Source organism: Oncorhynchus kisutch, linkage group LG14 (genome assembly GCF_002021735.2).
Source record: "Oncorhynchus kisutch isolate 150728-3 linkage group LG14, Okis_V2, whole genome shotgun sequence".
Classification (NCBI taxonomy): Eukaryota; Metazoa; Chordata; class Actinopteri; order Salmoniformes; family Salmonidae; genus Oncorhynchus; species Oncorhynchus kisutch.
In genome coordinates this window covers 90,102,405-90,120,355 of record NC_034187.2, presented here as the reverse complement: position 1 = coordinate 90,120,355, position 17,951 = coordinate 90,102,405, and the positions used below count along the sequence as shown (strand labels likewise).

The window sequence follows — 17,951 nt, the reverse complement described above, 5'->3', positions numbered from 1 at the left end:
GGACAGTAATACAACCATGGTATAAGACAGTAATACAACCATAGTATAAGACAGACAGTACTACAACCATGGTATAAGACAGACAGTACTACAACCATGGTATAAGACAGTAATACAACCATAGTATAAGACAGACAGTACTACAACCATGGTATAAGACAGTAATACAACCATAGTATAAGACAGGCAGTAATACAACCATGGTATAAGACAGACAGTAATACAACCATGGTATAAGACAGTAATACAACCATGGTATAAGACAGTAATACAACCATGGTATAAGACAGACAATACTACAACCATGGTATAAGACAGTAATACAACCATAGTATAAGACAGTAATACAACCATGGTATAAGACAGTAATACAACCATGGTATAAGACAGTAATACAACCATGGTATAAGACAGACAATACTACAACCATGGTATAAGACAGTAATACAACCATAGTATAAGACAGTAATACAACCATGGTATAAGACAGTAATACAACCATGGTATAAGACAGTAATACAACCATGGTATAAGACAGACAGTAATACAACCTGCTTCCATCACGTGGACTGGGATATGTTTCGTATTGCGTCAAACAACAACATTGACGAATACGCTGATTCGGTGAGCGAGTTCATTAGAATGTGCGTTGAAGATGTCGTTCCCATAGCAACGATTAAAACATTCCCAAACCAGAAACCGAGGATTGATGGCAGCATTCGTGTGAAACTGAAAGCACGAACCACTGCTTTTAATCAGGGCAAGGTGACCGGAAACATGACCGAATACAAACAGTGTAGCTATTCCCTCCGCAAGGCAATCAAACAAGCTAAGCGTCAGTATAGAGACAAAGTAGAATCGTCTACAGTCAATCACGGATTACAAAAAGAAAACCAGCCCAGTCACAGACCAGGATGTCTTGCTCCCAGGCAGACTAAATAACTTTTTTGCCCGCTTTGAGGACAATACAGTGCCACTGACACTGCCCGCAACCAAAACATGCGGATTCTCCTTCACTGCAGCCAAGGTGAGTAAAACATTTAAACGTGTTAACCCTCGCAAGGCTGCAGGCCCAGACGGCATCCCCAGCCGCGCCCTCAGAGCATGCGCAGACCAGCTGGCTGGTGTGTTTACGGACATATTCAATCAATCCTTATCCCAGTCTGCTGTTCCCACATGCTTCAAGAGGGCCACCATTGTTCCTGTTCCCAAGAAAGCTAAGGTAACTGAGCTATACGACTACCGCCCGTAGCACTCACTTCCGTCATCATGAAGTGCTTTGAGAGACTAGTCAAGGACCATATCACCTCCACCCTACCTGACACCCTAGACCCACTCCAATTTGCTTACCGCCCAAATAGGTCCACAGACGATGCAATCTCAACCACACTGCACACTGCCCTAACCCATCTGGACAAGAGGAATACCTATGTGAGAATGCTGTTCATCGACTACAGCTCAGCATTTAACACCATAGTACCCTCCAAACTCGTCATCAAGCTCGAGACCCTGGGTCTCGACCCCGCCCTGTGCAACTGGGTACTGGACTTCCTGACGGGCCGCCCCCAGGTGGTGAGGGTAGGTAACAACATCTGCACCCCGCTGATCCTCAACACTGGGGCCCCACAAGGGTGCGTTCTGAGCCCTCTCCTGTACTCCCTGTTCACCCACGACTGCGTGGCCACGCACGCCTCCAACTCACTCATCAAGTTTGCGGACGACACAACAGTGGTAGGCTTGATTACCAACGACGACGAGACGGCCTACAGGGAGGAGGTGAGGGCCCTCGGAGTGTGGTGTCAGGAAAATAACCTCACACTCAACGTCAACAAAACTAAGGAGATAATTGTGGACTTCAGGAAACAGCAGAGGGAACACCCCCCTATCCACATCGATGGAACAGTAGTGGAGAGGGTAGTAAGTTTTAAGTTCCTCGGCGTACACATCACAGACAAACTGAATTGGTCCACCCACACAGACAGCATTGTGAAGAAGGCGCAGCAGCGCCTCTTCAAACTCAGGAGGCTGAAGAAATTCGGCTTGTCACCAAAAGCACTCACAAACTTCTACAGATGCACAATCGAGAGCATCCTGTCGGGCTGTATCACAGCCTGGTACGGCAACTGCTCCGCCCACAACCATAAGGCTCTCCAGAGGGTAGTGAAGTCTGCACAACGCATCACTGGGGGCAAACTACCTGCCCTCCAGGACACCTACACCACCCGATGTCACAGGAAGGCCATAAAGATCATCAAGGACAACAACCCCCCGATCCACTGCCTGTTCACCCCGCTATCATCCAGAAGGCGAGGTCAGTACAGGTGCATCAAAGCTGGGACCGAGAGACTGAAAAACAGCTTCTATCTCAAGGCCATCAGACAGTTAAACAGCCACCACTAATATTGAGTGGCTGCTGCCAACACACTGACTCAACTCCAGCCACTTTAATAATGGGAATTGATGGGAATTGATGTAAAATATATCACTAGCCACTTTAAACAATGCTACTTAATATAATGTTTACATACCCTATATTATTCATCTCATATGTATATACTGTACTCTGTACCATCTACTGCATCTTTATGTAATACATGTATCACGAGCCGCTTTAAACTATGCCACTTTGTTTACATACCCTACATTACTCATCTCATATGTATAAACTGTACTCGATACCATCTACTGCATCTTGCCTATGCCGCTTTGTACCATCACTCATTCATATATCTTTATGTACATACTCTTTATTCTTTATCCCTTTACACTTGTGTCTATAAGGTAGTAGTTTGGAATTGTTAGGTTAGATTACTCGTTGGTTATTACTGCATTGTCGGAACTAGAAGCACAAGCATTTCGCTACACTCGCATTAACATCTGCTTACCATGTGTATGTGACAAATAAATTTGATATAATTTGATTTGATTTGACAACCATGGTATAAGACAGACAGTAATACAACCATGGTATAAGACAGACAGTAATATAGCCATGGTTTAAGACAGACAGTAATACAACCATGGAATATGACAGTAATACAACCATGGAATAAGACAGTAATACAACCATGGTATAAGACAGACAGTAATACAACCATGCTATAAGACAGACAGTAATACAACCATGGTATAAGACAGACATTAATATAACCATGGTATAAGACAGACAGTAATACAACCATGGTATAAGACAGACATTAATATAACCATGGTATAAGACAGACAGTAATACAAAAATGGTTTTAGACAGTAATACAACCATGGTATAAGACAGTATTACAACCATAGTACAAGACATACAGTAATACAACCATGGTATAAGACAGACAGTAATACAACCATGGTATAAGACAGACAGTAATACAACCACGGTATGAGACAGTAATACAACCATGGTATAAGACAGTAATACAACCATGGTATAAGACAGACAGAAATACAACCATGATATAAGACAGACAGTAATACAACCATGGTATAAGACAGTAATACAACCATAGTATAAGGCAGACAGTAATACAACCATGGTATAAGACAGACAGTAATACAACCATGGTAAAAGACAGACAGTAATACAACCATGGTATAAGATAGACAGTAATATAACCATGGTATAAGACAGACAGTAATACAACCATGGAATAAGACAGTAATACAACCATGGTATAAGACAGACAGTAATACAACCATGGTATAAGACAGACATTAATATAACCATGGTATAAGACAGACAGTAATACAACCATGGTATAAGACAGACAGTAATACAACCATGGAATAAGACAGTAATACAACCATGGTATAAGACAGACAGTAATACAACCATGGTATAAGACAGACAGTAATATAACCATGGTATAAGACAGACAGTAATATAACCATGGTATAAGACAGACAGTAATACAACCATGGAATAAGACAGTAATACAACCATGGTATAAGACAGACAGTAATACAACCATGGTATAAGACAGACAGTAATACAACCATGGTATAAGACAGACAGTAATATAACCATGGTATAAGACAGACATTAATATAACCATGGTATAAGACAGACAGTAATACAACCATGGTATAAGACAGTAATACAACCATGGTATAAGACAAACAGTAATACAACCATGGTATAAGACAAACAGTAATACAACCATGGTATAAGACAGTAATACAACCATGGTATAAGACAGACAGTAATACAACCATGGTATAAGACAGACAGTAATATAACCATGGTATAAGACAGACATTAATATAACCATGGTATAAGACAGACAGTAATACAACCATGGTATAAGACAGACAGTTATACAACCATGGTATAAGACAGACAGTAATACAACCATGGAATAAGACAGTAATACAACCATGGTATAAGACAGACAGTAATATAACCATGGTATAAGACAGACAGTAATATAACCATGGTATAAGACAGACATTAATATAACCATGGTATAAGACAGACATTAATATAACCATGGTATAAGACAGACAGTAATATAGCAATGGTTTAAGACAGACAGTAATACAACCATGGTATAAGACAGACAGTAATATAACCATGGTATAAGACAGACAGTAATATAACCATGGAATAAGACAGTAATACAACCATGGTATAAAACAGACAGTAATACAACCAAGGTATGAGACAGTAATACAACCATGGTATAAGACAGTAATACAACCATGGTATAAGACAGACAGTAATACAACCATGGTATAAGACAGACAGTAATACAACCATGGTATAAGACAGACAGTAATATAACAATGGTATAAGACAGACAGTAATATAGCAATGGTTTAAGACAGACAGTAATACAACCATGGTATAAGACAGACAGTAATATTACCATGGTATAAGACAGACATTAATATAACCATGGTATAAGACAAACAGTAATACAACCATGGTATAAGACAGACAGTAATACAACCATGGTATAAGACAGACAGTAATACAACCATGGAATAAGACAGTAATACAACCATGGTATAAGACAGACAGTAATACAACCATGGTATAAGACAGACAGTAATATAACCATGGTATAAGACAGACAGTAATACAACCACGGTATAAGACAGACAGTAATACAACCATGGTATAAGACAGACAGTAATACAACCATGGTAAAAGACAGACAGTTATACAACCATGGTATAAGACAGACAGTAATATAAACATGGTATAAGACAGACAGTAATATAACCATGGTATAAGACAGACAGTAATACAACCATGGAATAAGACAGTAATACAACCATGGTATAAGACAGACAGTAATACAACCATGGTATAAGACAGACAGTAATACAACCATGGTATAAGACAGACAGTAATATAACCATGGTATAAGACAGACATTAATATAACCATGGTATAAGACAGACAGTAATACAACCATGGTTTAAGACAGTAATACAACCATGGTATAAGACAAACAGTAATACAACCATGGTATAATACAGTAATACAACCATGGTATAAAACAGACAGTAATACAACCATGGTATGAGACAAACAGTAATACAACCATGGTATAAGACAGTAATAAAACCATGGTATAAAACAGACAGTAATACAACCAAGGTATGAGACAGTAATACAACCATGGTATAAGACAGTAATACAACCATGGTATAAGACAAACAGTAATACAACCATGGTATAAGACAGTAATAAAACCATGGTATAAAACAGACAGTAATACAACCAAGGTATGAGACAGTAATACAACCATGGTATAAGACAGTAATACAACCATGGTATAAGACAGACAGAAATACAACCGTGATATAAGACAGACAGTAATACAACCATGGTATAAGACAGTAATACAACCATAGTATAAGGCAGACAGTAATACAACCATGGTATAAGACAGACAGTAATACAACCATGGTATAAGACATACAGTATTACAACCATGGTATAAGACAGTAATACAACCATAGTATAAGGCAGACAGTAATACAACCATGGTATAAGACAGTAATACAACCATGGTATAAGACAGACAGTAATACATCCATGGTATAAGACAGACAGTAATACAACCATGGTATAAGACAGACAGTAATATAACCATGGTATAAGACAGACAGTAATATAGCAATGGTTTAAGACAGACAGTAATACAACCATGGTATAAGACAGACAGTAATATAACCATGGTATAAGACAGACAGTAATATTACCATGGTATAAGACAGACATTAATATAACCATGGTATAAGACAGACAGTAATACAACCATGGTTTAAGACAGTAATACAACCATGGTATAAGACAAACAGTAATACAACCATGGTATAATACAGTAATACAACCATGGTATAAAACAGACAGTAATACAACCATGGTATGAGACAAACAGTAATACAACCATGGTATAAGACAGTAATAAAACCATGGTATAAAACAGACAGTAATACAACCAAGGTATGAGACAGTAATACAACCATGGTATAAGACAGTAATACAACCATGGTATAAGACAAACAGTAATACAACCATGGTATAAGACAGTAATAAAACCATGGTATAAAACAGACAGTAATACAACCAAGGTATGAGACAGTAATACAACCATGGTATAAGACAGTAATACAACCATGGTATAAGACAGACAGAAATACAACCGTGATATAAGACAGACAGTAATACAACCATGGTATAAGACAGTAATACAACCATAGTATAAGGCAGACAGTAATACAACCATGGTATAAGACAGACAGTAATACAACCATGGTATAAGACATACAGTATTACAACCATGGTATAAGACAGTAATACAACCATAGTATAAGGCAGACAGTAATACAACCATGGTATAAGACAGTAATACAACCATGGTATAAGACAGACAGTAATACAACCATGGTATAAGACAGACAGTAATACAACCATGGTATAAGACAGACAGTAATATAACCATGGTATAAGACAGACAGTAATATAGCAATGGTTTAAGACAGACAGTAATACAACCATGGTATAAGACAGACAGTAATATAACCATGGTATAAGACAGACAGTAATATTACCATGGTATAAGACAGACATTAATATAACCATGGTATAAGACAAACAGTAATACAACAATGGTATAAGACAGACAGTAATACAAAAATGGTATAAGACAGACAGTAATACAACCATGGTATAAGACAGACAGTAATACAACCATGGAATAAGACAGTAATACAACCATGGTATAAGACAGACAGTAATATAACCATGGTATAAGACAGACATTAATATAACCATGGTATAAGACAGACAGTAATACAACCATGGTATAAGACAGTAATACAACCATGGTATAAGACAAACAGTAATACAACCATGGTATAATACAGTAATACAACCATGGTATAAAACAGACAGTAATACAACCATGGTATAAGACAAACAGTAATACAACCATGGTATAAGACAGTAATAAAACCATGGTATAAAACAGACAGTAATACAACCAAGGTATGAGACAGTAATACAACCATGGTATAAGACAGTAATACAACCATGGTATAAGACAAACAGTAATACAACCATGGTATAAGACAGTAATAAAACCATGGTATAAAACAGACAGTAATACAACCAAGGTATGAGACAGTAATACAACCATGGTATAAGACAGTAATACAACCATGGTATAAGACAGACAGAAATACAACCATGATATAAGACAGACAGTAATACAACCATGGTATAAGACAGTAATACAACCCTAGTATAAGGCAGACAGTAATACAACCATGGTATAATACAGACAGTAATACAACCATGGTATAAAACGTACAGTATTACAACCATGGTATAAGACAGTAATACAACCATAGTATAAGGCAGACAGTAGTACAACCATGGTATAAGACAGACAGTAATACAACCATGGTATAAGACAGACAGTAATACAACTATCGTATAAGACAGTAATACAACCATAGTATAAGACAGACAGTAATACAATCATGGTATAAGACAGACAGTAATACAACCACGGTATGAGACAGTAATACAACCATGGTATAAGACAGTAATACAACCATGGTATAAGACAAACAGTAATACAACCATGGTATAAGACAGTAATACAACCATGGTATAAGACAGACAGTAATACAACCATGGTATAAGACAGTAATACAACCATAGTATAAGACAGACAGAAATACAACCATGGTATAAGACAGACAGTAATACAAACATGGTATAAGACAGACAGTAATACAACCATGGTATAAGACAGACAGTTATACAACCATGGTATAAGACAGACAGTAATATAACCATGGTATAAGACAGACAGTAATACAACCATGGTATAAGACAGACAGTAATACAACCATGGTTTAAGACAGACAGTAATACAACCATGGTATAAGACAGACAGTAATATAACCAAGGTATGAGACAGACAGTAAGACAACCATGGTATTAGACAGTAATACAACCATGGTATAAGACAGACAGTTATACAACCATGGTATAAGACAGACAGTAATATAACCATGGTATAAGACAGACAGTAATACAACCATGGTATAAGACAGACAGTAATACAACCATGGCATAAGACAGACAGTAATACAACCATGGTATAAGAGAGACAGTAATATAGCAATGGTATAAGACAGACAGTAATACAACCATGGTATAAGACAGTAATACAACCATGGAATAAGACAAACAGTATTACAAAGATGGTATAAGACAGTAATACAACCATGCTATAAGACAGACAGTAATACAATCATGGTATAAGACAGACAGTAATACAACCATGGTATAAGACAGACAGTAATATAACCATGGTATAAGACAGACAGTAATACAACCATGGAATAAGACAGTAATACAACCATGGTATAAGACAGACAGTAATACAACCATGGTATAAGACAGACATTAATATTACCATGGTATAAGACAGACAGTAATACAACCATGGTAGAAGACAGTAATACAACCATGGTATAAGACAGACAGAAATACAACCATGATATAAGACAGACAGTAATACAACCATGGTATAAGACAGTAATACAACCATGGTATAAGACAGACAGAAATACAACCATGATATAAGGCAGACAGTAATACAACCATGGTATAAGACAGACAGTAATACAACCATGGTCTAAGACATACAGTAATACAACCATGGTATAAGACAGACAGTAATACAACCATGGTATAAGACAGACAGTAATACAACCATGGTATAAGACAGACAGTAATACAACCATGGTATAAGACAGACATTAATATAGCAATGGTTTAAGACAGACAGTAATACAACCATGGTATAAGACAGTAATACAACCATGGTATAAGACAGACAGTAATACAACCATGGTATAAGACAATAATACAACCATAGTATAAGACAGACAGTAATACAACCATGGTATAAGACAGACAGTAATACAAACATGGTATAAGACAGACAGTAATACAACCATGGTATAAGACAGACAGTTATACAACCATGGTATAAGACAGACAGTAATATAACCATGGTATAAGACAGAGAGTAATACAACCATGGTAGAAGACAGACAGTACTACAACCATGGTATATAACAGACAGTAATATAGCAATGGTATCAGACAGACAGTAATACAACCATGGTATAAGACAGTAATACAACCATGGTATAAGACAGACAGTAATACAACCATGGTATAAGACAGACAGTAATACAACCATGGTATAAGACAGACAGTAATATAGCAATGGTATAAGACAGACAGTAATACAACCATGGTATAAGACAGTAATACAAACATGGTATAAGACAAACAGTAATACAAAGATGGTATAAGACAGTAATACAACCATAGTATAAGACAGACAGTAATACAACCATGGGATAAGACAGACAGTAATACAAACATGGTATAAGACAGACAGTAATACAACCATGGTATAAGACAGACAGTAATATAACCACGGTATAAGACACACAGTAATACAACCATGGAATAAGACAGTAATACAACCATGGTATAAGACAGACAGTAATACAACCATGGTTTAAGACAGAGAGTAATACAACCATGGTATAAGACAGACAGTAATTTAACCATGGTATGAGACAGACAGTAAGACAACCATGGTATTAGACAGTAATACAACCATGGTATAAGGCAGACAGTAATACAACCACGGTATGAGACAGTAATACAACCATGGTATAAGACAGTAATACAACCATAGTATAAGGCAGACAGTAATACAACCATGGTATAAGACAGACAGTAATGCAACCATGGTATAAGACAGACAGTAATACAACCATGGTATAAGACAGACAGTAATACAACCATGGTATAAGAGAGACAGTAATATAGCAATGGTATAAGACAGACAGTAATACAACCACGGTATAGGACAGACAGTAATACAACCATGGTATGAGACAGACAGTAACACAACCATGGTATAAGACAGACATTAATATAACCATGGTATAAGACAGACAGTAATACAAAAATGGTTTTAGACAGTAATACAACCATGGTATAAGACAGTATTACAACCATAGTACAAGACATACATTAATACAACCATGGTATATGACAGACAGTAATACAACCATGGTATAAGACAGACAGTAATACAACCATGGTATAAGACAGTAATACAACCATGGTATAAGACAGTAATAAAACCATGGTATAAAACAGACAGTAATACAACCACGGTATGAGACAGTAATACAACCATAGTATAAGACAGTAATATAACCATGGTATAAGACAGACAGTAATACAACCATGGTATAAGACATATAGTAATACAACCATAGCATAAGGCAGACAGTAATACAACCATGGTATAAGACAGACAGTAATGCAACCATGGTATAAGACAGACAGTAATACAACCATGGTATAAGACAGACAGTAATACAACCATGGTATAAGAGACAGTAATATAGCAATGGTATAAGACAGACAGTAATACAACCGTGGTATAGGACAGACAGTAATACAACCATGGTATGAGACAGACAGTAACACAACCATGGTATAAGACAGACATTAATATAACCATGGTATAAGACAGACAGTAATACAAAAATGGTTTTAGACAGTAATACAACCATGGTATAAGACAGACAGTAATACAACCATGGTATAAGACAGACAGTAATACAACCATGGTATAAGACAGTAATATAACCATGGTATAAGACAGTAATAAAACCATGGTATAAAACAGACAGTAATACAACCACGGTATGAGACAGTAATACAACCACGGTATGAGACAGTAATACAACCATAGTATAAGACAGTAATATAACCATGGTATAAGACAGACAGTAATACAACCATGGTATAAGACATATAGTAATACAACCATAGCATAAGGCAGACAGTAGTACAACCATGGTATAAGACAGACAGTAATACAACCATGGTATAAGACAGACAGTAATACAACCATAACCATGGTATAAGACAGTAATACAACCATAGTATAAGACAGACAGTAATACAACCATGGTATAAGACAGACAGTAATACAACCATGGTATAAGACAGTAATACAACCATGGCATAAGACAGACAGTAATACAACCATGGTATAAGACAGACAGTAATACAACCATGGTATAAGACAGACAGTAATACAACCATGGAAAAAGACAGACAGCAATATAGCCATGGTATGAGACAGACAGTAATATAGCCATGGTTTAAGACAGACAGTAATACAACCATGGTATAAGACAGTAATATAACCATGGTATAAGACAGACAGTAATACAAACATGGTATAAGACAGTAATACAACCATGGTATAAGACAGTAATATAACCATGGTATAAGACAGACAGTAATACAACCATGGTATAAGACAGTAAATCAACCATGTTATAAGACAGGCAGTAATACAACCATGGTATAAGACAGTAATACAACCATGGTATAAGACAGACAGTAATACAACCATGGTATAAGACAGTAATACAACCATAGTATAAGACAGACAGTAATACAATCATGGTATAAGACAGACAGTAATACAACCATGGTATAAGACAGACAGTAATATAGCAATGGTTTAAGACAGACAGTAATACAACCATTGTATAAGACAGTAATACAACCATGGTATAAGACAAACAGTAATACAACCATGGTATAAGACAGTAATACAACCATGGTATAAGACAGACAGTAATACAACCATGGTATAAGACAGTAATACAACCATAGTATAAGACAGACAGTAATACAAACATGGTATAAGACAGACAGTAATACAACCATGGTATAAGACAGACAGTAATACAACCATGGTATAAGACAGACAGTAATACAACCATGGTTTAAGACAGACAGTAATATAACCATGGTATAAGACAGACAGTAATACAACCACGGTATGAGACAGTAATACAACCATGGTATAAGACAGACAGTAATATAACCATGGTATGAGACAGACAGTAAGACAACCATGGTATTAGACAGTAATACAACCATGGTATAAGGCAGACAGTAATACAACCACGGTATGAGACAGTAATACAACCATGGTATAAGACAGTAATACAACCATAGTATAAGGCAGACAGTAATACAACCATGGTATAAGACAGACAGTAATGCAACCATGGTATAAGACAGACAGTAATACAACCATGGCATAAGACAGATAGTAATACAACCATGGTATAAGAGAGACAGTAATATAGCAATGGTATAAGACAGACAGTAATACAACCATGGTATAAGACAGTAATACAACCATGGAATAAGACAAACAGTATTACAAAGATGGTATAAGACAGTAATACAACCATGCTATAAGACAGACAGTAATACAACCATGGAATAAGACAGTAATACAACCATGGTATAAGACAGACAGTAATACAACCATGTTATAAGACAGACATTAATATTACCATGGTATAAGACAGACAGTAATACAACCATGGTATAAGACAGTAATACAACCATGGTATAAGACAGACAGAAATACAACCATGATATAAGACAGACAGTAATACAACCATGGTATAAGACAGTAATACAACCATGGTATAAGACAGACAGAAATACAACCATGATATAAGGCAGACAGTAATACAACCATGGTATAAGACAGACAGTAATACAACCATGGTCTAAGACATACAGTAATACAACCATGGTATAGGACAGACAGTAATACAACCATGGTATAAGACAGACAGTAATACAACCATGGTATAAGACAGACAGTAATACAACCATGGTATAAGACAGACAGTAATACAACCTTGGTATAAGACAGACAGTAATACAACCATGGTATAAGACAGACAGTAATACAACCATGGTATAAGACAGACATTAATATAGCAATGGTTTAAGACAGACAGTAATACAACCATGGTATAAGACAGTAATACAACCATGGTATAAGACAGACAGTAATACAACCATGGTATAAGACAATAATACAACCATAGTATAAGACAGACAGTAATACAACCATGGTATAAGACAGACAGTAATACAAACATGGTATAAGACAGACAGTAATACAACCATGGTATAAGACAGACAGTTATACAACCATGGTATAAGACAGACAGTAATATAACCATGGTATAAGACAGAGAGTAATACAACCATGGTAGAAGACAGACAGTACTACAACCATGGTATATAACAGACAGTAATATAGCAATGGTATCAGACAGACAGTAATACAACCATGGTATAAGATAGTAATACAACCATGGTATAAGACAGACAGTAATACAACCATGGTATAAGACAGACAGTAATACAACCATGGTATAAGACAGACAGTAATATAGCAATGGTATAAGACAGACAGTAATACAACCATGGTATAAGACAGTAATACAAACATGGTATAAGACAAACAGTAATACAAAGATGGTATAAGACAGTAATACAACCATAGTATAAGACAGACAGTAATACAACCATGGGATAAGACAGACAGTAATACAAACATGGTATAAGACAGACAGTAATACAACCATGGTATAAGACAGACAGTAATATAACCACGGTATAAGACACACAGTAATACAACCATGGAATAAGACAGTAATACAACCATGGTATAAGACAGACAGTAATACAACCATGGTTTAAGACAGAGAGTAATACAACCATGGTATAAGACAGACAGTAATTTAACCATGGTATGAGACAAACAGTAAGACAACCATGGTATTAGACAGTAATACAACCATGGTATAAGGCAGACAGTAATACAACCACGGTATGAGACAGTAATACAACCATGGTATAAGACAGTAATACAACCATAGTATAAGGCAGACAGTAATACAACCATGGTATAAGACAGACAGTAATGCAACCATGGTATAAGACAGACAGTAATACAACCATGGTATAAGACAGACAGTAATACAACCATGGTATAAGAGAGACAGTAATATAGCAATGGTATAAGACAGACAGTAATACAACCACGGTATAGGACAGACAGTAATACAACCATGGTATGAGACAGACAGTAACACAACCATGGTATAAGACAGACATTAATATAACCATGGTATAAGACAGACAGTAATACAAAAATGGTTTTAGACAGTAATACAACCATGGTATAAGACAGTATTACAACCATAGTACAAGACATACATTAATACAACCATGGTATATGACAGACAGTAATACAACCATGGTATAAGACAGACAGTAATACAACCATGGTATAAGACAGTAATACAACCATGGTATAAGACAGTAATAAAACCATGGTATAAAACAGACAGTAATACAACCACGGTATGAGACAGTAATACAACCATAGTATAAGACAGTAATATAACCATGGTATAAGACAGACAGTAATACAACCATGGTATAAGACATATAGTAATACAACCATAGCATAAGGCAGACAGTAATACAACCATGGTATAAGACAGACAGTAATGCAACCATGGTATAAGACAGACAGTAATACAACCATGGTATAAGACAGACAGTAATACAACCATGGTATAAGAGACAGTAATATAGCAATGGTATAAGACAGACAGTAATACAACCGTGGTATAGGACAGACAGTAATACAACCATGGTATGAGACAGACAGTAACACAACCATGGTATAAGACAGACATTAATATAACCATGGTATAAGACAGACAGTAATACAAAAATGGTTTTAGACAGTAATACAACCATGGTATAAGACAGACAGTAATACAACCATGGTATAAGACAGACAGTAATACAACCATGGTATAAGACAGTAATATAACCATGGTATAAGACAGTAATAAAACCATGGTATAAAACAGACAGTAATACAACCACGGTATGAGACAGTAATACAACCACGGTATGAGACAGTAATACAACCATAGTATAAGACAGTAATATAACCATGGTATAAGACAGACAGTAATACAACCATGGTATAAGACATATAGTAATACAACCATAGCATAAGGCAGACAGTAGTACAACCATGGTATAAGACAGACAGTAATACAACCATGGTATAAGACAGACAGTAATACAACCATAACCATGGTATAAGACAGTAATACAACCATAGTATAAGACAGACAGTAATACAACCATGGTATAAGACAGACAGTAATACAACCATGGTATAAGACAGTAATACAACCATGGCATAAGACAGACAGTAATACAACCATGGTATAAGACAGACAGTAATACAACCATGGTATAAGACAGACAGTAATACAACCATGGTATAAGACAGACAGAAATACAACCATGATATAAGGCAGACAGTAATACAACCATGGTATAAGACAGACAGTAATACAACCATGGTCTAAGACATACAGTAATACAACCATGGTATAGGACAGACAGTAATACAACCATGGTATAAGACAGACAGTAATACAACCATGGTATAAGACAGACAGTAATACAACCATGGTATAAGACAGACAGTAATACAACCATGGTATAAGACAGACAGTAATACAACCATGGTATAAGACAGACAGTAATACAACCATGGTATAAGACAGACATTAATATAGCAATGGTTTAAGACAGACAGTAATACAACCATGGTATAAGACAGTAATACAACCATGGTATAAGACAGACAGTAATACAACCATGGTATAAGACAATAATACAACCATAGTATAAGACAGACAGTAATACAACCATGGTATAAGACAGACAGTAATACAAACATGGTATAAGACAGACAGTAATACAACCATGGTATAAGACAGACAGTTATACAACCATGGTATAAGACAGACAGTAATATAACCATGGTATAAGACAGAGAGTAATACAACCATGGTAGAAGACAGACAGTACTACAACCATGGTATATAACAGACAGTAATATAGCAATGGTATCAGACAGACAGTAATACAACCATGGTATAAGATAGTAATACAACCATGGTATAAGACAGACAGTAATACAACCATGGTATAAGACAGACAGTAATACAACCATGGTATAAGACAGACAGTAATATAGCAATGGTATAAGACAGACAGTAATACAACCATGGTATAAGACAGTAATACAAACATGGTATAAGACAAACAGTAATACAAAGATGGTATAAGACAGTAATACAACCATAGTATAAGACAGACAGTAATACAACCATGGGATAAGACAGACAGTAATACAAACATGGTATAAGACAGACAGTAATACAACCATGGTATAAGACAGACAGTAATATAACCACGGTATAAGACACACAGTAATACAACCATGGAATAAGACAGTAATACAACCATGGTATAAGACAGACAGTAATACAACCATGGTTTAAGACAGAGAGTAATACAACCATGGTATAAGACAGACAGTAATTTAACCATGGTATGAGACAAACAGTAAGACAACCATGGTATTAGACAGTAATACAACCATGGTATAAGGCAGACAGTAATACAACCACGGTATGAGACAGTAATACAACCATGGTATAAGACAGTAATACAACCATAGTATAAGGCAGACAGTAATACAACCATGGTATAAGACAGACAGTAATGCAACCATGGTATAAGACAGACAGTAATACAACCATGGTATAAGACAGACAGTAATACAACCATGGTATAAGAGAGACAGTAATATAGCAATGGTATAAGACAGACAGTAATACAACCACGGTATAGGACAGACAGTAATACAACCATGGTATGAGACAGACAGTAACACAACCATGGTATAAGACAGACATTAATATAACCATGGTATAAGACAGACAGTAATACAAAAATGGTTTTAGACAGTAATACAACCATGGTATAAGACAGTATTACAACCATAGTACAAGACATACATTAATACAACCATGGTATATGACAGACAGTAATACAACCATGGTATAAGACAGACAGTAATACAACCATGGTATAAGACAGTAATACAACCATGGTATAAGACAGTAATAAAACCATGGTATAAAACAGACAGTAATACAACCACGGTATGAGACAGTAATACAACCATAGTATAAGACAGTAATATAACCATGGTATAAGACAGACAGTAATACAACCATGGTATAAGACATATAGTAATACAACCATAGCATAAGGCAGACAGTAATACAACCATGGTATAAGACAGACAGTAATGCAACCATGGTATAAGACAGACAGTAATACAACCATGGTATAAGACAGACAGTAATACAACCATGGTATAAGAGACAGTAATATAGCAATGGTATAAGACAGACAGTAATACAACCGTGGTATAGGACAGACAGTAATACAACCATGGTATGAGACAGACAGTAACACAACCATGGTATAAGACAGACATTAATATAACCATGGTATAAGACAGACAGTAATACAAAAATGGTTTTAGACAGTAATACAACCATGGTATAAGACAGACAGTAATACAACCATGGTATAA

General features: G+C 36.0%; 1 protein-coding gene across 1 annotated transcript in view; it reads right to left on the bottom strand.

The window, feature by feature from the left end:
* The window catches only part of rims2b (regulating synaptic membrane exocytosis 2b), a 181,011-nt gene that overhangs the window by 67,178 nt on the left and 95,882 nt on the right, over positions 1 to 17,951 (bottom strand). The window lies entirely within an intron of this gene.